The 24430-nt window shown below is 44.5% G+C and overlaps 1 pseudogene; it reads right to left on the minus strand.

Annotated features, from left to right (window-relative positions):
- Nucleotides 1–948: 948 nt before the first annotated feature.
- On the minus strand, nucleotides 949–4848 carry LOC132816199 (uncharacterized; annotated as a pseudogene).
- Nucleotides 4849–24430: the final 19582 nt, after the last annotated feature.

The following is a 24430-nucleotide window of genomic DNA, read 5'->3' on the forward strand; positions in this document are numbered from 1 at the left end:
AACACAACAAATTTATCGGGACGTGAACAGAATGAGCTGAAAAGCCAAAAAAAAAACAGAAGTTGCTGGGAAAGTTCAGCAGGTCTGGCAGCTTCTGTAGAGAAAACATTTCAGGTCCAGTGACCCTTCCTCAGAACTGATGGTAACTGAGCATTTCCAGCAATTTCTGCTTTTGTTTCTGATTTCCAACATCCACATCTCTTCCAGTCATGTCTAACTTGAAGAAAGTTTAAAAAAACACCCACCAGCACCTCCAAATCATGAGTACCTTAAAGAAGTTATGCTTCTTTCTACGATAGGATCTCCGTTCCAACCTTTTCTCTTGTCCACGTTCATTAATTTCACTATCTTCTCTCTCTTTGGGCTCTATTGCCACCTATCATTTATTCCTTTACTGTGAGGAACAAAGCAGCGAATTTTATTGAAAGGTTCTTGCAAGACGAATGGCTAACAAATAGGCACACCAATCCAAAAATTCCTTCACAATTTATACAATTCAATTGAGTCTCTCTCGGTACTTCCCCGTTTACTTCATTGGCCTTGCATGTTACGTGTCAAACCTATCACTATTCCTTATTGTATTCTGCCCCTGCCTAGTTGTGCTCCGCCCTTGTTTACTTCTCCCACTACTCTAAGCCTGGCACCCCTTACTCTTGTTTGTTTTAACCCTTAATTGCAACTAACTTGGCTCGTCCTGGTGCCTACATGAAGGCAATGTGCTGAGCTGGCATGGCTCAGTGTTCTTTTCCTCCTTATCTACTTGTCCATTAAATATTCCATTGTTGCTCTTCCTAATCTTAACTTTTGCATGCAAGTTTAGCTAACTTAGCTCTTTGCTGAAACAATTGTACAATTGTGTAAGTTAGTTTATCACCTTGCAGAAGCAATTATAGCTGCAGAAACAACACTACTTTACCTATATTCCGCAATTTTCCCCTTTTTAAAAAATTAACATTTGTTGTCTTCTGCATTTTCCTTATATGTCGCCTCCAAGTTGGCGAGCATCATCCCCGAGATTTCATTTATTTTGGAAACCTCCCCGAGGTCACTTATTCCCTCGTTGTTCAACAGGTAGAGCCCCTCTCCCCGATTGCTCTTTAGGGGCATTTGTGAGGCCAAAGCTGTTTCAATCAGCCTTTGGGTTAGCCATTGTGCGCAAGGTAGGATACAGCATCCTATTGCGGTCAGTACTCCTGCCACCACGATCAAAGAGGTAAGGCCGAAATCACCACACTCTTCCACTTTCCAAACCCCAACTCTAGCCACCCGGTGAGTGATGTGTTGACTGCTGAGTTTTCGGCTAGTTCTTCTGCCAGTGTCATTAGGCCTTGCAGGGCCCGAGTAATAGACCCATCTGGGGCTGTGTTATTTGGAATAAAGGTACAACAGCTCCCTCCTAACATCACACACACACCCTTTTTCTGCTAGGATCATGTATAGGGGCCATTCTATTCTCCCAGGCCATTCTGCTGGTTGCATCAAGTTGTTCGGCTATGCCTTTAATTGCATCTCTAGTGTAATTAATGAACCTTTGCTGATTATAGAAAATATCATTTATACAGTTCACATTTTTGTTGACTGTTACCCACCAGAAGAGAGCCGCTTCAAAACCTGCTGTGATCTGGTTACGAGCCTTGAACTCATTGGGTACCCCTCTTGGAAGTCCTGTAGAGTCTAGATATATCCGATCATCAAATGAAGTATCCAGTAGTGATCTCTTACTCCATCCCCTTTCTTTACTATCTCTTTCTTTTCAAATGCCAGGGTGAACGGGATTGCCAATTGCACAATCGCACACATGCCCCTCCAATCTGGAGGTAGGGTGGGTCTCAATATTTTCCCTCTGCAGTACCACCACAGATCCACTCGGGGAATCCTTAATGCTGAGTAGTTCCCACCCTTGTCCATTTCCATCACATACTCAATTTCGGTACATGATTTCAGCTCCCCATGTATCTGGACAGATTTGTTCCTCGTCTGTTTACACACCATGTGTGATTTCTGACCACGGCAGAAATCATGGGGGGTATTTTTAAATCTTCCTTCTTTAAGAGAGGGAACATTAATAGAAGGGGCATACAATTTTCACTACTCCATGCGGTCTCATCCTGATACCGGGCTATCATACATGTCATGCCCCTCCTGTCTCGCTTCTACCCGAGCGGAAAGGGGACGACTTGAGCCATTGGTCTCCCAGAGGTACATGCATAACAATTGCTTTTATTCAGACTTTTCACAGTGAACTTTACCCATTCAACCCAGGCATTTGTATCCCCATATCCTGCTTCTACTTCAATGGTCTGTTTTAAGTCTACAATTTTATCACCTTAGGGTCAGAGTAAGGAGCTTTACTATTCCTTTCTCCTACTTAGGTTCCGTCTTGCACCTGGATATTGAAACAACATCCCAAAATATCCTTCCCATCTGCTTTCATCTCTGTCCTGAATGTTTTGTTTAATTGGACCTGATAGGTTCCTTCCCCCAAAACTACTTCGTGCCATGAGGTTTTCTTTATTGTTAAATATATAGGGTTACACTTTTTATCGGGACAGTCAAGAGCTAGCCGGAAGGGGCTCCGGTGTACTGTGACAAGTGGATTAATCAAGAGATCACCTTTATGGTGTTCCTGCCTCTGCCGTCCTTTACATCCTCCATCCCAAAGATATTCCTTACGCTTCTCTCTCTGAGACACTTTCTTCCCATCAACCCTACCCCATGCCCCCGCTTCAGGGCCTTCTTCATAGAATCTAAGATGTATCTCTGAGAAGCCTCTGACTTCTTACATCTCCGTAATCCACTAGGCTGCAGGCATCTGTTTCTATGACTTGTGGATTTGTACTTTCTGGAACCGTTATCACTAAGTAAGATGACCACACTAGGGCCTGAAAGAATCCTAGAACTAGAAGAGCTAATATCGTGTACCTAAACATCTCCCCCCCCCCACCCCACCCCCATTCTACAATGGTACTGAAGCACCGAGAAACTTAGCATACAATACTACAGAAACCTGCACTCGCGCTGCCACTGTATAATCAGTTATTTAAAGTCTTTTTAGCTTGAGTTTAAGTGGTTCTTTTGTCGATTCAGTTGTCCAGACTTCTCTCTCAACTGGAGATTCCACAGGTTCCTTAATTCGGGTATAGTGAGTCCAGCCTTTCTCTGCCGTTTTTATCGCCGTTTCAGTAGTTAAAAGAGCCTGATACGGCCCCTCCCAGTCTGGTTGCAATTTGGTCTCAGCCCATGATTTGACTAGGACCCGATCTCCCGGTTGGATCGGATGGACAGTGAATTCAAGGGGTGGAATCTGTGCCAATAAACTCTGTTTCCTGAGGAAAAACAAAAAGGAGGACAAGCCCAGTGTATACTTCTTTAAGAACAGATCTTTAGTCTCCAGGGTTGGCAGTTCCCCTTTCGTTTCCAGATAGGGCAGGCCAAACAATATCTCATAAGGGGACAGCCCCATATCTTTCCTTGGGGCCATTCAGACTCGCAGAAAGGCTGCAGGTAAACACTTAGTCCAAGGGAGTCTGGTTTCTATTACTAGTTTAGATAACTACTTCTTGAGTATCTGATTCATTCTCTCAACCTTCCCTGATGAAGGTGGGTGCCAAGGGGTGTGGAACTCCCAAGAGATTCCTAACCCCTTCATCATTCCCTGGATGCCTTGGAAGTAAAATGAGTTCCCTGATCTGAATCTATACACTCCACTATCCCGTATCTGGGGATTATGTGTCTTATCTTGAACACCCCACTTACAGAGGCAGTGCCTAAAGGATATGCCTCCACCCATCCAGATAGGTGATCAACTATTACCAGCATATACCTCAGTCTTCCCAATCGGGGTAATTCGGTATAATCTAACTGGATGCTCTGAAATGGTCTTAGTCCAGGTTCTCTCCCTCCTGGGACTTGTTTCCTTAACACCTTCTTGTTTACTTTTTTGCATGTTATACATCCCTCACATATCTGTTTGGCTATCGTATATATCCCTTTGCGTTCATATTTCCTTAAGACTAAATTACACATTGTTTGTGCTCCCCAGTAATTCCCCTGATGTAAGACAACCATAATTTCTTACATCATCATTTTATTCAACATTTCCCTCCCATCGGTTAACATCCAGTGCCCATCCGCTGTCTTTGCAACCCCTAAATTTTTTAGTTCCTTTTCCTCCTATGCAGTAAACAACGGGGCACCCTGAAGATCTGGAGTTGTAGGTATTAGGGAGTATATCACTGATCCTCGTGGATCTAGGGCTGCTTCTTTAGCTACCTCATCGGCCAGTTTATTTCCTCTTAATTCCGGTTCATTCCCTTCTGATGTCCGTTTATATGAACTATTGCTATTTCTCTCAGGGGTAACAGGGATTCCAGCACTTGTTTTATCAATTCCTCATGTGCTAGTTCTTTTCCTCTGCTATTTATTAGTCCTCTTTCTTGCCAAATTTTTCCACTCCAAACGTGTATTTGGAGTCTGTGTACATTGTTCCTTCCTTGTCTCCTAAGACTCTGAGAGCTCTTTCTAAGGCATACAGTTCACAAGTTTGGGCTGACCAGTTGTTAGGCATCTTTCAACCTCGATAACGCTTTCCTCTATCCCGTCTACTACAGCATATCCATTGTTCCTTTTACCCTTAATCATCAGGGAGGACCCGTCGATAAACAACCGAGCTCTCGCATGCAGTGGGATGTCCCTTAAGTCCATCCGCACTTTCGTCTGATATTCAATAATATCAAGGCAGTCGTGTTCTGGATTGCCAAGGGCCTCCCCCTCTCCCTGCCATAGGAATGCAGCTGGATTTAAGCAACTGTCTGTGACTAACACAAGGTCATTCTGCTCTATTAACATTGCCTCATATTTTAAGATCCTAGAGTCTGTGAGCCATCATCCTGCTTTCTGTTTTCATATGGTCTGCACCTGGTGAGGGGTGCTGACTATTAAGGCTCCCCCAAAAGTAAGTTTCTGACTTTCCTCTCCCAATAAGGCTGTTGCTGCCATTGCCTGCACACACTCTGGCCAGTAATGTAGTTTCCCATCCTTTACTTAACAATGAATTAATGCAGTCATGTTTTAAAGCAGCCAAGAATTAATATGACAGGTCACTGAGAATGTGTGAAGGAATCCTGCCAATTAATATTGATTCAGGCTAATAAAATTGATTTATTATAAATATTAATAATATAAATAATAATATATATAATTAATAATAAATATTTATAATAATAAATAAAATAATCATTATTTGTAATTCAGGGTGGAAACCCAACAAGTGATTAAAACATTTTAAAAACTGTACTCTGCTGCTTTATCCTTCTTATTGCATTATTCTCTTCCCTTCTGTAGTTGATCTCCTTGCCTTTATTTTCATTTTAACCTCATTTAACCAATTTATAAATCCACTATAATTACCTGATTTTAGTCCCTTAATTTAAATCCAAAATTAGTTTTCTTCAGTAGTCCTGACCAGTCATTGCCCAATTACAATGCTATAGGTCTTGAAATAACCGGAGCTGCCTTAAAAGAATTTGTCTATTCAAGTTAAAAAAAAACTTCTAATGCATGAGTAATGGCCGAATCCAAGGTCCAAATATTAACCATAGGATTTTTTTTTGATGATTTATTACAATCTAATGTTGAACTGAAACTTCAAACTGTCATTGAGGGAGGGGACTTTCTAAATAAAGCTATAGCTGGCATATCATAATCACCAATGAAACACATCAGTCTTAAAATTAAGTGAAAACAAATGAGTCTGAAACACACAAAAAAAAGGTTATAACGTTGTTTTCCTCCGTATTAAGCTGATTTGAAATCGAATAAGGTTGGCTTTTATGTAAGGATAAAAGAGATTAGTTAGAAACTGATAGTAAGGTAGTCATGACCTGTAAAAAGAACCTGTAACATTTTATTTCATAATCACTGTAAAATCCTTAACCTTAAAAGAAATCATGTTAAATTTCCATAATAGAAATCAGATTCAAAACAGTCCCGGATCTCACGCTCCAGGAAACAAAGCACAAACATTCAATCACCAACAAACAAATGTGCATTCAAATTGAATCACAAAGGGTTAAACTTTCTATTAGCTGTTTTTCTCTCTGTCTCTCTCTCTCTCACACACAAACACACACACACACACACCATATCTCACAAACACTTTCTGAGCTTTCAGCATCAACTCCTCTAGAGGCTTCTTGCTCCACCCCTCTATCTTTTGAATCTTTTTCTGGATGTCTGGCCATAATTTAGTTATGAAGTGTACTCTCACTAACCCTTCAGCTACTAGCCCTTCCAGGTCCATCCCAAATACTTTCTCATAGAATCTCTTAACAAGTATTATGTTTCCAATTCCTCAACATCCTCCCCAATGGACTTTCTGGAGGTATGTTGTCGGCGGCCCCGCCTCCATTTCCATCTGCCTTTTTCCCGGAGGCTCTTTCTTTACTCCCGGCACAACCCATACTGAGTTCGTTCGTCAGTCCCCTATTAACTACTAGAACCCAATCCCAGCCACCAAGGCAGTACTTAAAAGTCAATTTTATTACCTTGGTCCATGCATAGAGTTGCCTGGCTTGATGTTTCCCTGAGCCTACTTAAATTTCTCACTTCACAACCCTTTCACCTGGTTCAGATAGACTCTCATTGGATCTCGATCAGTTAATCAGAACGGGGAACCCGCCACTGAGAAACATGGAACCATTCTAAAAGGAATGGGATATGTCTTCCCAGCCGTCGACGGTGCCTACCCTGCTGGCAATGGTGGACATCCCAGATGAGCCCCCAATTGTGAGGATCAAAGCTCATGTATCAATAAATTTCACTCTGAGTCAAATTCTGAAGCAGCAAATTTTATTGAAACGTTCTTGCAAGATGGATGGCTAACAAGTAGGCACACCAATCCAAAAATTACTTCACAATTTAAACAGTTCAATTGAATCTCTCTCGGTACTTCCATGTTTATTTCATTGGTCTGCATATTATGTGTTAAACCTATCACTATTCCTTATTGTATTCTGCCCCTGCCTAGTTGTGCTCCGCCCTTGTTTACTTCTCCCACTACTCTAAGCCTGGCGCCCCTTACTCTTGTTTGTTTTATCCCTTAATTGCAACTAACTTGACTCGTCCTGGTGCCTACGTGAAGGCAATCTGCTGAGCTGGCATGGCTCAGTGTTCTTTTCCTCCTTATTTACTTGTCCGTAACACATTCCATTGTTGCTCGTCCTAATCTTAACTTTTGCATGCAAGTTTTAGCCAACTCAGCTCTTTGCTGAAACAATTATACAATTGTGTCAGTTAGTTCATCACCTTGCAGAAGCAATTATAGCTGCAGAAGCAACACTACTTTACCTATATTCCGCAATTTTCCCCTTTTTAAAATTAACATTTGTTGTCTTCTGCATTTTCCTTATATGTCGCCTCCAAGTTGGCGAGCATCATCCCCGAGATTTCATTTATTTTAGAAACCTCCCTGAGGTCACTTATTCCCTTGTTGTTCGGTAGAGCTCCTCTCACCGATTAGCCATTCCCCCTACTCTACCTTCTGCATGAAAGAAACATTTTCTGAGCATCTATAGTACTGTTTCCCTTTTACTGCAGGAAACATCCTTTCCACCTTTACCATGTAAAGATCTTATATATTCAGGATCTTATATATTCCAATCAAGTCACTCTTTACTCCTCCAAATTCCAATGACACTCCTGCATTTTTGGACAGCAAATCTTAGCAGGACTTATACTCTTAATGGTAAAGTCCTGGGGAGTGTTGCTGAACAAAGAGATCTTGGGGTGCAGGTTCATATCTCCTTAACCATAGAGTCACAAGTAGAGAGGATATTGAAGAAGGCATTTAGTATGCTTGCCTTTATTGATCAGTGCATTGAGTATAGGAGTTGGGAGGTCATGTTCCAGCTGTACAGGATATTGGTTAGGCCACTTTTGGAATACTATGTTCACTTCTGATCTTCTTCCTTTCAGAAAGATGTTGTGAAATTTGAAAGGGTTCAGAAAAGATTTACAGAGATGGTGCCAGAGTTTGAAGGTACCGGTGTTGGACTGGGGTGTACAAAGTTAAAAATCAATCCTGCTCTGAAAGCTATTGCTTCCAAATAAACTTGTTGGACTATAACCTGGTGTTGTGTGATTTTTAATGTTGCCAGGATTGGAGGGTTTAAGGTACAGGGAGAGGCTGAATAGATTGGGGCTATTTTCCCTGGATGTTGGAAGCTGTGGGGTGACCTCATAGGGTTTATAAAATCATGAGGTACATAGATTGAGTGAATAGACAAGGTCTTTTCTCCAGGGTACAGAAGTCCAAAACTAGAGGGTATAGGTTTAAGTTGAGAGGGGAAAGATATAAAAGGGGCCTAAGGCACAATGTTTTCATACAGAGCGTGTTGCATGTATGGAATGAGCTGCAGAGGAGGTGATGGAGGCTGGTACAAGCACAAGATTTAAAAGGCATTTGGATGGGGGGTATATAAAAAGGAAGGCTCTCGAGAGATATAGCCAAATGCTGGCAAATGGTACCAGATTAATTTAGGATATCTGGTCGGCATGGAGTTAGACCAAAAGCTGTGTTTCTGTGCTATACAGCTCTATGAGACTAATTAATAACCTCACCGTAAAGGATCCTCTCGGGAAGTGTAATTATAGTGTACTAAAATTTCAAATTCACTTTGAGTTCCATGTTAGTGTTCTGGCATTAAATAAAGGTAATTTATTTAGGTAATATAGGTCTGAAGACAGATTTGGTCCTACTGAACTGGGCAGAAATACTATAAGTGGGACAGATGATGTATGGTGGCAGACATTAAAGGAGATATTCAATTCCTTCCAACTAAAATTTATTCCAGAGACAAAAGAAGATTCTAGGAGGGGTATAAGGATTCAAGGCTAAGCAGGAATTCAAAGATGGGATGGCACAATGGTTCACACTGATGTCTCACAGTGCTAGGTACCCAGGTTCGATTCCAGCCTCGGGCGACTCTCTGTATGGTGTTCGCACATTCTCCCTGTATCTGTGTGGGTTTCCTCCCACAATCCAAAGATGTGCAGGTTAGATGAATTGGCCAGGCTAAATTGCCCATTGTGTTCAGGGATATGTAGGTTAGGTGCATTAGTCAGGGATAAATATAAGGTAGTAGCATAGGGGAATCGGTATAGGGTGGGTTATTGTTCGGAATGTCAGTGTGGACCTGTTGGGCAGAAGGACCTGTTTCCACACTGTAGAGATTAAATGATAACATAAAGGCAAAACCTAAGGTATGCCATATTGAAAAGATTTGCGGCAGGATGAAGAATTAAAAAACGTTTAAAGACCAACAAAGTAGTGATTAAAACAAAATGAAAAGAACAAATATTAATTATAAGAAAAGTTGTGGAAAATATAAGAATGGATAGCCAAAGTTTCCATAAGTATATATAAAGGAAGAGATTAGCTTAAGTAATGTTGGTCCCTTAGAGACAAAACTAGGGAATTAATTATGGGAAACACAGAAATGGCAGAGACACTAAATCAACATTTTACTTCAGTTTTCATGATGAAAGATACTAAAACCACCCAAATAGTAACAGGTAATGCAAAGACTGTAGAAAAGCAGGAGCTTAAAGCAGTCACCATCACAAGCAAACTATTGGGATTAAAAGCTGACAAGTCTCTGGAGCCTGATGAAGAAGTGGCGGCGGGCAGAGTGGATATAATATTCCAAAATTCCTTGGATTGGGAAAGGTTCGAGTAGATTGGAATAATGCTAATTTAATACCCTTATTCAAAAAGGGAGGGAAGCAAAAAGTAGAAAACTATTGAACAGTTAGCTTAACATCAGTCATTGGGAAATTAGTGGAATTCATTATTCAGAAAGGAGTAACAGGACATTTGGAAATTCAAAACACAATCCATCAGGGTCAGCATGGTTTTATGAAGGGTAAATTATGCATGAAAGGTTGGCAGTGTTTTTATAAGATATAACAAACAAAGTTGGTAATGGGGATATTGTAAAGATAATATATTTTCTATTCGATAAGGTGCTGCACAAAAGTTTAATACACAAGTTACGATCACATAGGGAGTGAAGTAATATATTAGCTTGGATTTATGATTGGCTAAACAACAGAAAGCAGAGGATTGGGATAAATGGGTCCTTTTCTGGTCATCCCTCCCCCCACCCCCATCCCTGACCACATCAGATGACTCTATTCTAAGGGAATGTGACCACCTCTTGGAATAAGATATTCAGGTAACTTTGCCCTCCCTAGTGCAGATCAGCCTTCAGCTTGAGATATTTCCTAATCATTCTGCTCAGAATGTGTTCTGGAACAGGAGGGTCTTGAATCCAGGTCTTCGGGCTCACTGGTGTGAACACTAACTACTGGACCACACAAGAGCCCTCTAACAGACTAATACCTAAAAGAAGTGCAAATGCTAGAAATCAGAAAAACAAAAATAAAAACTGAAATTGCTGGAAAAACTCTGTAGTATGGTAGCATCTGTGGAGAGGCATCTCATAGAATCATAGTATTGATAAGCTGGTCCAGTTCATGCTGGTGCGGAGGGACTAAGAGATGGTAGGTTTTCTCTTACAATTCTTGCACATATAAATCTTGAAATTGCAAGGCTCTGCAACCAGTGGAAAATGTAATGGGCTGGCTTTTAAGTGCCACTAGCCCCCTACAAAATCACCAGGTTTATTTTCGGTAGGGACCATGTAACATTTTTGTAGGCAATCAAACCACTGGCTTCCTGCTGACTCATGATGTCTTCCTGATATGGCAGTGGATATGTAAGGGAGCAGAAAATGTGTTGCTGGAAAAGCACAGCAGGTCAGGCAGCATCCAAGGAGCAGGAGAGTCGACGTTTCGGGCATGAGCCCTTCTTCAGGAATGAGGAGAGTGTGCCAAGCAGGCTACGATAAAAGGTAGGGAGGAGGGATTTGGGGGAGGGGCGTTGGAAATGTGATAGGTGGAAGGAGGTTAAGCTGAGGGTGATAGGCCGGAGTGGGGGTGGGGGCAAAGAGGTCAGGAAGAAGATTGCCCCCATCATGGCCAGTCCCAAAGCCACTTCCGGCCCTCATATCATCGCTGATGCCACACGCTCAGTGCACCCCCACGCTGATTGATGATGTCACTTCCGCCCCCATCATGGCCAGTCCCAAAGCCACTTCCGGCCCTCATATCATCGCTGATGCCACACGCTCAGTGCACCCCCACGCTGATTGATGATGTCACTTCCGCCCCCATCATGGCCAGTCCCAAAGCCACTTCCGGCCCTCATATCATCGCTGATGCCACACGCTCAGTGACTTGCACCACCCCTACTGCCGTGTCTGCCACCACTTCTGCCCCCACCAGCGCCACTCACCTGCAGTCTGCTGACACGCCCCCCCACAGACCCCACTGTCACTATCCCCACCCCCCAGAACCCTGAGGGGCACATTACCCCTGCTCATGACTCCACCCCCATTCCCCCCACCATCACACCCACTCCAGTTACCGGCTCTGCCCCCACTCCCAGCTCCACACCCACATCAGAACCCAGCTCCCAGCCTTGCTGGGTTTTCACCATCCTCCCAGACCTCCCCCTCACTGAGGACGAATGATCAGTCCTCAGCAAAGGACTCACCTTCATCCCCCTCCGTCCACGCATCAATGAATTTAATACACGCCGTGACGTCGAACAATTCTTCCGTCGCCTCCGCCTCCGAGCTTACTTTCACAATCAGGATTCCCGCCCACCTTCCTAGGACCCCTTCGCCCACCTCCAACACACTGCATCCACCTGGACACCCCGCACTGGCCTATTACCTGCCCTCAAACTCTTCATTTCCAAATGCCACCGGGACTTTAACCGCCTCAACCTGTCTACCCCCCTTCCCCACTCTAACCTCTCACCCTCACAACACGCAGCCCTCCAATCCCTCTGTTCCAATCCCAACCTCACCATTAAGCCAGCGGATAAAGGGGATGCAGTGGTAGTCTGGCGCACTGACCTCTACACCACTGAAGCTAAACGCCAACTCGAGGACACCTCTTCCTACTGCCTCCTAGACCATGACCCCACCCCCCCCATCACCAAACCATCATCTCCCAGACCATACAGAACCTCATCACGTCAGGAGATCTCCCACCCACAGCTTCCAACCTCAGCGTCCGGGAACCCCGCACTGCCCGGTTCTACCTCCTTCCCAAGATCCACAAGCCTGACCACCCTGGCCGACCCATTGTCTCAGCATGCTCCTGCCCCACTGAACTCATCTCTACCTACCTCGACACTGTCCTATCCCCCCTAGTCCAGGAACTCCCCACATACGTTCGAGACACCACCCACGCCCTCCACCTCCTCCAAGACTTCCGTTTCCCTGCCCCACAATGCCTCATCTTCACCATGGATATCCAATCCCTCTACACTTCCATCCGCCATGACCAGGGCCTCCAAGCCCTCTGTTTTTTCCTCTCCAGACGTCCCCAACAGTACCCTTCCACCGACTCTCTCATTCGTTTGGCCGAACTGGTCCTCACCCTTAACAATTTCTCCATTGAATCCTTCCACTTCCTCCAAACCAAAGGGGTAGCCATGGGCACATGTATGGGCCCCAGCTATTCCTGTCTCTTTGTTGGCTACGTAGAACAGTTGATCTTCCGTAATTAAACCGGCACCACTCCCCACTTCTTCCTCCGCTACATTGATGACTGTATTGGCGCCACCTCGTGCTCCTGCGAGGAGGTTGAGCAATTCATCAACTTCACCAACACATTCCACCCTGACCTTAAATTTACCTGGACCATCTCTGACACGTCCCTTCCCTTCCTGGACCTCTCCATTTCCATTAATGATGACCGACTTGACACGGACAATTTTTACAAACCCACCGACTCCCACAGCTACCTGGATTACACCTCTTCCCACCCTATCTCTTGCAAAAATGCCATCCCGTATTCCCAATTCCTCCGCCTCCGCCGTATCTGCTCCCAGAAGGACCAGTTCCACCATAGAACATACCAGATGGCCTCCTTCTTTAGAGACCGCAATTTCCCTTCCCACGTGATTAAAGATGCCCTCCAACGCATCTCGTCCACATCCCGCACCTCTGCCCTTAGACCACACCCCTCCAACCGTAACAAGGGCAGAACGCCCCTGGTGCTCACCTTCCACCCTACCAACCTTCGCATAAACCAAATCATCCGCCGACATTTCCGCCACCTCCAAAAAGACCCCACCACCAGGGATATATTTCCCTCCCCAACCCTTTCTGCCTTCCGCAAAGACCGTTCCCTCCGTGAATACCTGGTCAAGTCCACGCCCGCCCCTACGACCCACCCTCCCATCCTGGCACCTTCCCCGCCACCGCAGGAACTGTAAAACCTGCGCCCATACCTCCTCCCTCACCTCTATCCAAGGCCCTAAAGGAGCCTTCCACATCCATCAAAGTTTTACCTGCACATCCACTAATATCATTTATTGTATCCATTGCTCCCGATGCATTCTCCTCTACATTGGGGAGACTGGGCGCCTCCTTGCAGAGCGCTTTAGGGAACATCTCCGAGATACCCGCACCAATCAACCACACGGCTCTGTGGCCCAACATTTCAACTCCCCCTCCCACTCTGCCGAGGACATGGAGGTCCTGGGCCTCCTTCACCGCCGTTCCCTCACCACCAGACGCTTGGAGGAAGAACGCCTCATCTTCCGCCTTGGAACACTTCAACCCCAGGGCATCAATGTGGACTTCAACAGCTTCCTCATTTCCCCTTCCCCCACCTCATCCTACTTTCAAACTTCCAGTTCAGCACTGTCCCCATGACTTGTCCGGACTTATCCAACCGGCTTATCTTCTTTTCCACCTATCCACTCCATCCTCTCCTCCCTGACCTATCACCTTCATCTCCTCCCCCACTCACCCATTGTACTCTATGCTATTCTCTCCCCACCCCACCCTGCTCTAGCTTATCTCTCCATGCTTCCAGCTCACTGCCTTTATTCCTGATGAAGGGCTTTTGCCCAAAACGTCAATTTCGCTGCTCGTTGGATGCTGCCTGAACTGCTGTGCTCTTCCAGCACCACTGATCCAGAATCTGGTTTCCAGCATCTGCAGTCATTATTTTTACCCTGTTAGGAAGGTGGTGCTGAGTTCGAGGGTTGGGACTGAGACAAGGTGAGGGGAGGGGAAATGAGGAAACTGGAGAAATCTGAGTTCATCCCTCATGGTTGGAGGGTTCCTAGGCTGAAGATGAGGTGCTCTTCCAACCAACCCAACCACCCTGTGGCTCAACACTTCAACTCCCACTCCACCAAGGACATGCAGGTCCTTGGACTCCTCCATCGCCAAACCATAGCAACACGACAGCTGGAGGAAGAGCGCCTCATCTTCCGTCTAGGAACCCTCCAACCACAAGGGATGAACTCAGATTTCTCCAGTTTTCTCATTTCTTAGCCTGCTTGGCACACTCTCCTCATTCCTGAAGAAGGGCTCATGCCCAAAACATCGATTCTCCTGCTCCTTAGATGCTGCCTGACCTGCTGCGCTTTTCCAACATCACATTTTCAGCTCTGATCGCCAGTATCTGCAGTCCTCACTTTCTCCGATATGTAAGGGAGCAACCTGTTTTTAATGTCAATCCATTCGGACAGACTTCCCACCAGGGTATGCCATCCCTACCCTGGAAAATCTAAGCTTCATCTATCTTTAAGATTTTTTTTGATAGAACCACCAATGTACCTTATGGAATGAAGCAATATGACCAACAGTACCATCAAATTTAAAAAGCATTTGTTTTAAAATAGCTTACTGAGATCTTCAACATGAGAATGACTAATACTAACCAAACATGAACTTTGTTTGGATGTATGTGCAAACCAAGCAAGAGTGATTTGTGAAACAAAACATGTTTACACAGCGAGTAATTAGGGTATGGAAAAGCGCTGAAGGCAAGCACAATTTTGTCATTTAAAAAACACTTGGACAGTTACATGGTAAGATGGATAGGGATGGGTATGGACTCAAATGGGGCTAGATTAATTGTGAAAACTAGGCAGCATGGACAAGCTGAGCTAAAGGGTCAGGTTCCGTGCTGTAAACCTCTATGACTCTATGACACTGCCTGGAAATGCAGTGGAAGCAGATTCAATTAAAGCAGTCAGAAGGACAATGGCTGATTATTTGGATAGGGATATGTGCAATGATATGGGGAAAAGGCAGGAGATTAGCACTGGTAATAGAACAAGTGACAGCAAAATGGGCCAAATGGCCTCCTCCTGAGCCTTACCAATTCTATGAATCTGTGTTACTTGATAAAATTGTAGAAAACATTGAACCATATTGTACAGTTCTTACTGGTTTCATTTAACATTGTTCTGCATGTTATTGGTCTTAGTCCAAGAAAACAAATGACGCTGCTCCCAATGACTGTGTTACCAGTCAGAACCTATGAAAAAATTATAATAATTGACAAGGCACTTTAATCCATCAGTACAATTATAGCCCAGATCTTGACAGCTGTATGCAGCTGCTATTAATTACTATTTCAGCAATGTGAGATGCATTCATCAGGGGTGGTGAGAGCACTGAAGTACTATCGTTAGACTTTTTAATCCAGTGACCCAGGTAATCTTCTGGGGACCCGACTTCAAATCCCTCATTGGCAGATGGTCAAATTTGAATGAGACAAAAATATGTAGATACATTCAACACAAAGGAATAACAAGAAGCTCCATGTACTTCAATAATGTAACAAACAATGATCTGAATAATTCCAGTGTTCTCATGATCATAGTTAAAATGGTTTAATGCCAAATACAGCAGGAATTCTAACCTTTTCTTCACATGAAAGTCACAGAATTTTCCTGAATTGATTTACCTACTTGCATTTCAGGTAGGATAATATTACAAAGGACAAATGTTTCCATTGAACCAGAGTTCCCAGGTGTTGCAGGGAGATAAAATGATTGGAGAGATCCATTAGATTGGGTTTCTATCTCCATGACACTATCTGAAATGGGCAGACCTTGTCTGCACTGTAATAGGTGCACATCCAGCATTACCAGCGTAAAGAGAAAGGAAGGACATCTTGGTCTTTTCAGGACTGGTTTTTGATGCTTGTAGAGATCAAGCTGAAAGGAATATTTATCATGCAGGTTATCTGTTTTCCTTCCCTCAATTTAATCCTCATGCTTTGCAATTGCTGATCTTTCCTAGAAGCAGCAAAGAAAGCCCAAAGACCAGCATTTTGAAAAAAAAATCATTCCTAGCACGTAGACATTGCTGGTTAGGCCAGCATTTATTGTTTATCTCCAATGGCCTGGCAAAGATGGTAGTGAGCTGCCTTTGTGAACCACAGCAGTCCTTGTGGGGTCAGGATACTTTGTTAGGAATGCAGTTCCCGAACTTTGACACTGCAACAATGAAAGAACATCAGTACAGTTCCAAGTCAGGATGGTGTGTGGCTTTGAGGTGATCACAAAATGTTACCATGTCCTGTGCTGTAAATATCACAAGTTTGGAAAATGCAGCTGAGAAAGGCACCTCTTACGGGAGGTACAGGCTGCTATCATTGTAGGGAGTGAATGTTGGAGACGATGAATAAAGTGCCAAACAAGCAGCCTGCTTTATCCTGGACTGTGTAAAACAACTTGAATGTTGTTGGAGCTGCACCTATCCAGGCTAGTAGAGAATATTCTGTCACACTCCTGATTTGCGCCTTATAATAATATCTATATTGTTGGAGTTGAGTAACTCAACACAGAATTCATAGCCTCTAACCTACAATTGTTGTCGCACTATTATTTCAATTGCTTTAATTCAGTTTCTGATCAATGGATATAGACCCCCCCAATAGTCAGAGGGAAATTGAGAAACAAATTTGTAAGGAGATCTCAGCTATCTGTAAGAATAATAGGGTAATTATGGTAGGGGATTTTAACTTTCTAAACATCGACTGGGACTGCCATAGTTTAAAGGTTTAGATGGAGAGGAATTTCTTAAGTGTGTAAGACAATTTTCTGATTCAGTATGTGGATGTACCTACGAGAGAAGGTGCAAAACTTGACGTACCCTTGGGAAATAAGGCAGGGCAGGTGACAGAGATGTCAGTGGGGGAGCACTTTGGGGCCAGCGACCATAACTCTATTCGTTTTAAAATAGTGATGGAAAAGGATAGACCAGATCTAAAAGATGAAGGGGACAGAACCTTTAGTCCAAGAACTCCCCACCTACGTTCGGGACACCACTCACGCCCTCCACCTCCTCCATGATTTTTGCTTCCCCGGTCCCCAACGCCTTATCTTCACGATGGACATCCAGTCCCTGTACACCTCCATCCCCCATCACGAAGAACTCAAAGCCCTCCACTTCTTCCTTTCCCGCCGCACCAACCAGAACCCTTCCACTGACACCCTCCTTCGACTGACTGAACTGGTCCTCACCCTGAATAACTTCTCTTTTCAATCCTCCCACTTCCTCCAAACTAAAGGAGTTGCCATGGGCACCCGCATGGGCCCCAGCTATGCCTGTCTCTTCGTAGGATATGTGGAACAGTCCATCTTCCGCAACTACACTGGCACCACCCCCCACCTTTTCCTCCGCTACGATGACTGTATCGGCGCTGCCTCGTGCTCCCACGAGGAGGTTGAACAGTTCATCAACTTTACCAACACCTTCCATCCCGACCTCAAATTCACCTGGACTGTCTCAGACTCCTCCCTCCCCTTCCTAGACCTTTCCATTTCTATCTCGGGCGACCGACTCAACACAGACATCTACTATAAACTGACAGACTCCCACAGCTACCTGGACTACATCTCCTCCCACCTTGCCCCCTGTAAAAACTCCATCCCATATTCCCAATTCCTTCGTCTCCGCCGCATCTGCTCCCAGGAGGACCAGTTCCAATACCGCACAGCCCAGATGGCCTCCTTCTTCAAGGACCGCAGATTCCCCCCAGACGTGATCGACGATGCCCTCCACCACATCTCCTCCACTTTCCGCTTCTCCGCCCTTGAGCCCCGCTCCTCCAACCGCCACTAAGACAGAACCCCACTGGTTCTCACCTACCACCCCACCAACCTCCGCATACAGCGTATCATTTCCGCCACCTCCAAATGGACCCCACCACCAGGGATATATTTCCCTCCCCTCCCCTATCAGCGTTCTGCAAAGACCACTCCCTTCGTGACTCCCTCGTCAGGTCCACACCCCACACCAACCCAACCTCCACTCCCGGCACCTTCCCCTGCAACCGCAGGAAATGTAAAACTTGCGCCCACACCTCCTCCCTCACTTCCCTCCAAGGCCCCAAGGGATCCTTCCATATCTGCCACAAGTTCACCTGCACCTCCACACACATCATCTATTGCATCCGCTGCACCCGATGTGGCCTCCTCTACATTGGGGAGACGGGCCGCCTACTTGCGGAACGCTTCAGAGAACACCTCTGGGACGCCCGGACCAACCAACCCAACCACCCCGTGGCTCAACACTTTAACTCTCCCTCCCACTCCACCGAGGACATGCAGGTCCTTGGACTCCTCCATCGGCAGAACATAACAACACGATGGCTGGAGGAGGAGCAACCACAAGGAATGAACTCAGATTCCTCCAGTTTCCTCATTTCCCCTCCCCCCACCTTGTTTCAGTCGGTTCCCTCAACTCAGCACCACCCTCCTAACCTGCAATCTTCTTCCTGACCTCTCCGCCCCCACCCCACTCCAACCTATCACCCTCACCTTGACCTCCTTCCACCTATCACATCTCAATCACCCCTCCCCCAAGTCCCTCCTCCCTACCTTTTATCTTAGCCTGCCTGTCACATTCTCCTCATTCCTGATGAAGGGCTCTGGCCCAAAATGTCGAATTTCCTGTTCCTTGGATGCTGCCTAACCTGCTGTGCTTTAACGAGCAACACATTTTCAGCTCTGATCTCCAGCATCTGCAGACCTCACTTTTTACCCCTCAAAGATCAGCAAGGCGGCCTTTGTGTGGAGCCATAGAAAATGGGGGAGATACTGAATGAATATTTTGCATCAGTATTTACTGTGGAAAAGGCGATGGAAGATATAGACTGTAGGGAAATAGATGGTGACATCTTTCAACATGTCCAGACTACAGAGGAGGAAGTGCTGGATGTCTTGAAATGGTTAAAGGCGGATAAATCCCCAGGACCTGATCAGGTGTACCCGAGAACTCTGTGGGAAGCTAGAGAAGTGATTGCTGGGCCTCTTGCTGAGATATTTGTATCATCAATAGTCACAGGTGAGGTGCTGGAAGACTGGAGGTTGGCCAACGTGATGCCACTGTTTAAGAAGGGTGGTAAGGACAAGCCAGGGAACTATACACCGGTGAGCCTGACGTCGGTGGTGGGCAAGTTGTTGGAGGGAATCCTGAGGGACAGGATGTACATGTATTTGGAAAGACAAGGACTGATTCGGGATAATCAACATGTACGTGGGAAATCATGTCTCACAAACTTGATTGAGTTTTTTGAAGAAGTAACAAAGAAGATTGATGAGGGCAGAGCAGTAAATGTGATCTATATGGACTTCAGTAAGGCATTCGACAAGGTTCCCCACGGGAGACTGATTAGCAAGGTTAGATCTCATGGAATACAGGGAGAACTAGCCATTTGGATACAGAACTGGCTCAAAGGTAGAAGACAGAGGGTGATGATGGAGGGTTGTTTTTCAGACTGGAGGCCTGTGACCAGTGGAGTGCCACAAGGATTGGTGCTGGGCCCTCTACTTTTTGTCATCCACATAAATGATTTGGATGCAAGCATTAGAGGTACAGTTAGTAAATTTGCAGATGACACCAAAATTGGAGGTGGAGTGGACAGCGAAGAGGGTTACCTCAGATTACAACAGAATCTGGATTAGATGGGCCAATGGGCTGAGAAGTGGCAGATAGAGTTTAATTCAGATAAATGCGAGGTCCTGCATTTTGGGATAGCAAATCTTAGCAGGACTTATACACTTAATGGTAAGGTCCGATAGATTGTTGCTGAACGAAGAGACCTTAGAGTGCAGGTTCATAGCTCCTTGAAAGTGGAGTTGCAGGTATAGAGGATAATGAAGAAGGCGTTTGGTATGCTTTCCTTTATTGGTCAGAGTATTGAGTACAGGAGTTGGGAGGTCATGTTGTGGCTATACAGGACATTGGTTCAGCCACTGTTGGAATATTGCATGCAATTCTAGTCTCCTTCCTATCGGAAAGATGTTGTGAAACTTGAAAGGGTTCAGAAAAGATTTACAAGGATGTTTCCAGGTTTGGACGATCTGAGCTACAGGGAAAGGCTGAACAGGCTGGGGCCGTTTTCCCTGGAGCATTGGAGGCTGAGGGGTGACCTTATAGAGACTTACAAAATTATGATGGGCATAGATAGGATAAATAAACAAAGTCTTCTCCCTGGCGTCGGGGAATCCAGAACTAGAGGGCATAGGTTTAGAGTGGGAGGGAAAAGATATAAAAGAGATCTAACAGGCAACTTTTTCACACTGAGGGTGGTACATGTATGGAATGAGCTGCCAGAGGATGTGGTGGGGGCTTGTACAATTGCAGCATTTAAGAGGCATTTGGATGGGTATATGAATAGGAGAGGTTTGGAGGAATATGGGCTGGGTGCTGGCAGGTGGCACTAGATTGGGTTGGGATATCTGGTCAGCATGGACGGGTTGGACTGAAAGGTCTGTTTCCATGCTGTACATCTCTATGACTCTAATAGTAACCTCTTAGTATGTTGATGGTAAGAGACATTGTTAATGCCATTGAATGTTAAATTGCCATGGTGAGATTTTCTCTTGTTGGAGGTGATCATCGATTTACACTTGTGTGGTATCAGTGATACTTGCTACTTATTAGTCCAAGCTTCGATAATGTCCAAGTCTGTCTGCAAATCGACATGGACTGCTTCGGTATCTCAAGAGTCAAGAATAGTACTGAAGACTGTCCAATCATCAGAAAACATTCTCATTTCTGGCTTCTTGAAGAGGAGGGATGGTGCAGCTGAAGATGATTGGACCTAGGACACAATCCTGAGGAACTCTTGTAATGATACTCTTGGACTGAGATGATTAATCTCCAACAATCACAATCATCTTCCTTTGTGTTAGATGTTCCAACCAACAGAACGTTTACCCCATGATTCCCATTGACTCCAGTTTTGCAAGGGTTCTTTCATGCCACACTTGGTCACAAGTTGTCTTGATGTCAAAATATATCACTCTTACCTCACCACTAATATTTACCTCTTTTGTCTGTGTTTGTACCAAGGATGCAGTGAGCTCAAGAGCTCAGTGGCCCTGGTGGAACCCAGACCAATTATCAGTGAGCAGGTTAATTGCCTGTCGATAGCGCTGTTCTTAACACCTTGTTCATGTTCAAAAGTGGACTGATTGGGGCAGTAATTGACCAGGTTGAAATTGATCTGCTTTTTGTAAGTAAGACACCCCCGGGCAAGTTTCCACTTTGTCAGACAGATACTTTTAAATGCTGTCTAACCAACTCCCCTGCTCTATTTAATTGTTCCTGAAAATCTGACACATAGTCTAAACAAGGGGTCTCTGAATTATGACTGACCAATTTCTCCTTAATCAGTTTTAGCTTTCCTTTCACTTCATGCCCAAAAGCTAATTCAAATGGACTGAATTTGGTTGATTCATTTGGTGCATCTCTGATGGCAAAAAGTACAACCCAAATTCCTTTATCCCAATCATCTAGATAGTTTGACTATAAGCACACAACATGGTCTTTAAAGTCTGATGCATCTTTTTAGCACTTCCTGCGATTCTGGATGGTATGCAGTTGATTGGAACTATTTTATTCCTAGGCTATCCATAACTTATTTTAATAATTTTGATATAAAGTTTGACCCTTGGTCTGATTGTATCTCGATGGGTAGTCCATATCTAGTGAAAAATTTGAGTCACTCCTCTGCAATCCTTTTAGTTGTGATATTGCATAATGAGACAGCCTCTGGAAATCTAGTGGACACATCCATTATTGTTAACCAATACTGATTCTCATTAAGCCTCTTGTAAAAGATTCCTCAAATGCTGGAATAAGTATTAAAAGTTGCTTGACGTTTTCCAATTACTTGACATGTATGACATGTCTGGCAAATTCAACTATATCCTTGTGCAGTTCAGGTCAGTAAAAATGTTTTTGTATTTTAGCTTGAGTTTTTCTTACCCCTAAATGATCTCCTACTGGTAATTCATGTGCTACTTGCATTACCTCCTTTCTATAACCCATTGGCAACATGACTTAATAAATGCCTGCCCATTTCTCATTTACCTGAATATGTGATGGTCTTCATTTCCTCATTAAGATGTTGTTTTTGAAATATTAGCACACAGGATGCATCTAGATTCTTTTTCCGTGTATGCATTTTGACATAATTGCTTCAGATTAGATTCACTACAGTGTGGAACAGACCCTTTGGCCCAACCCGTCCACACTGACCCTCCGAACACTAACACTATGGGCAATTTAGGCTGGCCAATTCATCTAACTTGCACATCTTTGGACTGTGGGAGGAAACCCACACAGACACGGGGAGGATGTGCAAACTCCACACAGACAAGCACCCGAGCTGGAATTGACATGTGTGTGTAAGAGGAGAGTGTGTGTGTGAGGGGTATGCTTGTGAGGGGTGTCTATGTATGGTGTGTGTGTGTCATGGAAATTAAATCGACTTGACTCAATAATTAGCAAGAGCAAAGAAAGAAGCTTTATTTAAATTCTGCAGAATTGACCCCAGTACATTCAGCCAAATGCCTCAATATAAAGGATGATCTGAGCATTGTTCAGCCACTTGCCTTATACTGTTTCTTATCATGCTCTCAAGGGCAAAGACTGAGAGAACTCAAGTTGTTATTCTCTTATACCCTGGTCTTAGACATAACAGTTCTTCAGCTTTCGTTGAATTTGACTATCGCAAGGTCGAGTTGAATGTTTACGGAACTCAAACAGAGATAAGCTGACTGCAGACCTCATTAAACTATTGTTTACAAAGCTCAGCATCGCAGTAAATTTTAGAAAAGCATTCTCTTTCAAATTTCACAGTAAATGGATAATTTGTTAATTTTCCATTACAGTATGTGAAGGGTGTGTGTGTGTGTGTGTGTGTGTGTGTGTGGTTATGAGGGGTGTCTGTGTGGAGGAGGCAACCTGTTGAAATTCACACCTTACATTATTAGGGAAGCATACCAAACGAAAATGTTACTTCCTAATACCAATCCAGCATTTCCCTGATTATAGATTTTAACCAGGGCCCTCACTATTCCCTGTCAACCCACCCACTCTTCCTGATCTGGTTCAGATTCCAGGTATGGACTGACATCCTGACAACTGTGAGGGAAAGTGCAGAAATAAGATGCATTTTTGGAGTGACTTCCACCACCTCAGCCCTTCACAACCAGATTTGAAGTTCAGCCACTGCTGCAATGTGTGGGAAGACTAGCAGGAAAGCTAAGCACAACAAGATTCCACATGCAGCAATATGATAAGTGATTTAAAGGTGACTACCCGGGGTGACTGCTTCTCAAGCGTGGCCCTGAGCTGCTGACCATGCACCACTTTACTCCACCGCTTGCCTATGGGGCTGCTCTGTCTGTCCACAGACTGCTCCAACCTCCCATTGAAGGCTAATGGAAGTTTGAGGAACCTCACTTTGCAGTTGCTCACTTCCTTGTCTCCATTTACTGGCTTTTATTGGTAGAGGAATTGAGTTCTGGAGTCCTGAGGTCATGTTGCAGTTGTATAAGACTCTGGAGTATTGTGTGCAGTTTTGGTCGCCATACTATTGGAAGAATATGGAGGCATTGGAACAGGTGCAAAGGAGGTTTACCAGGATGTTGCCTGGTATGGTAGGAAGATCGTATGAGGAAAGGCTGAGGCACTTGGGGCTGTTTTCATTGGAGAAAAGAAGGTTTAGGGGTGACTTGATAGAGGTGTACAAGATGATTAGGGGTTTAGATAGGGTTGACCATGAGAACCTTTTTCCACGTATGGAGTCAGATATTACGAGGGGGCATAGCTTTAAATTAAGGGGAGGTAGGTATAGGACAGATGTTAGGGGTAGATTCTTTACTCAGCGAGTCAGGAGTTCATGGAATGCCCTGCCAGTAACAGTGGTAGACTCTCCCTCTTTATGGGCATTTAAACGGGCATTGGATAGGCATATGGAGGAAAGTGGGCTAGTGTAGGTCCGGTGGGCTTGGATCAGCGCAACATCGAGGGCCGAAGGGCCTGTACTGCGCTGTATTTTTCTATGTTCTATTTCAGTTTCGACAACTTCAGTTCCTCCATTTTCAGTCTCTTTTGTTTTTTTTCCGTTTGAGCCCGTTTGAATCTGGTTTTTCGAGTTCTTGCTTTTGGTCAAAGACGTTCATTACTCAACTGTTCACACTCACGCTGGACAAATGTTTCGTTCCTTTCATACAATTATT

Source organism: Hemiscyllium ocellatum, chromosome 5, assembly GCF_020745735.1.
Source record: "Hemiscyllium ocellatum isolate sHemOce1 chromosome 5, sHemOce1.pat.X.cur, whole genome shotgun sequence".
Taxonomy (NCBI): Eukaryota; Metazoa; Chordata; class Chondrichthyes; order Orectolobiformes; family Hemiscylliidae; genus Hemiscyllium; species Hemiscyllium ocellatum.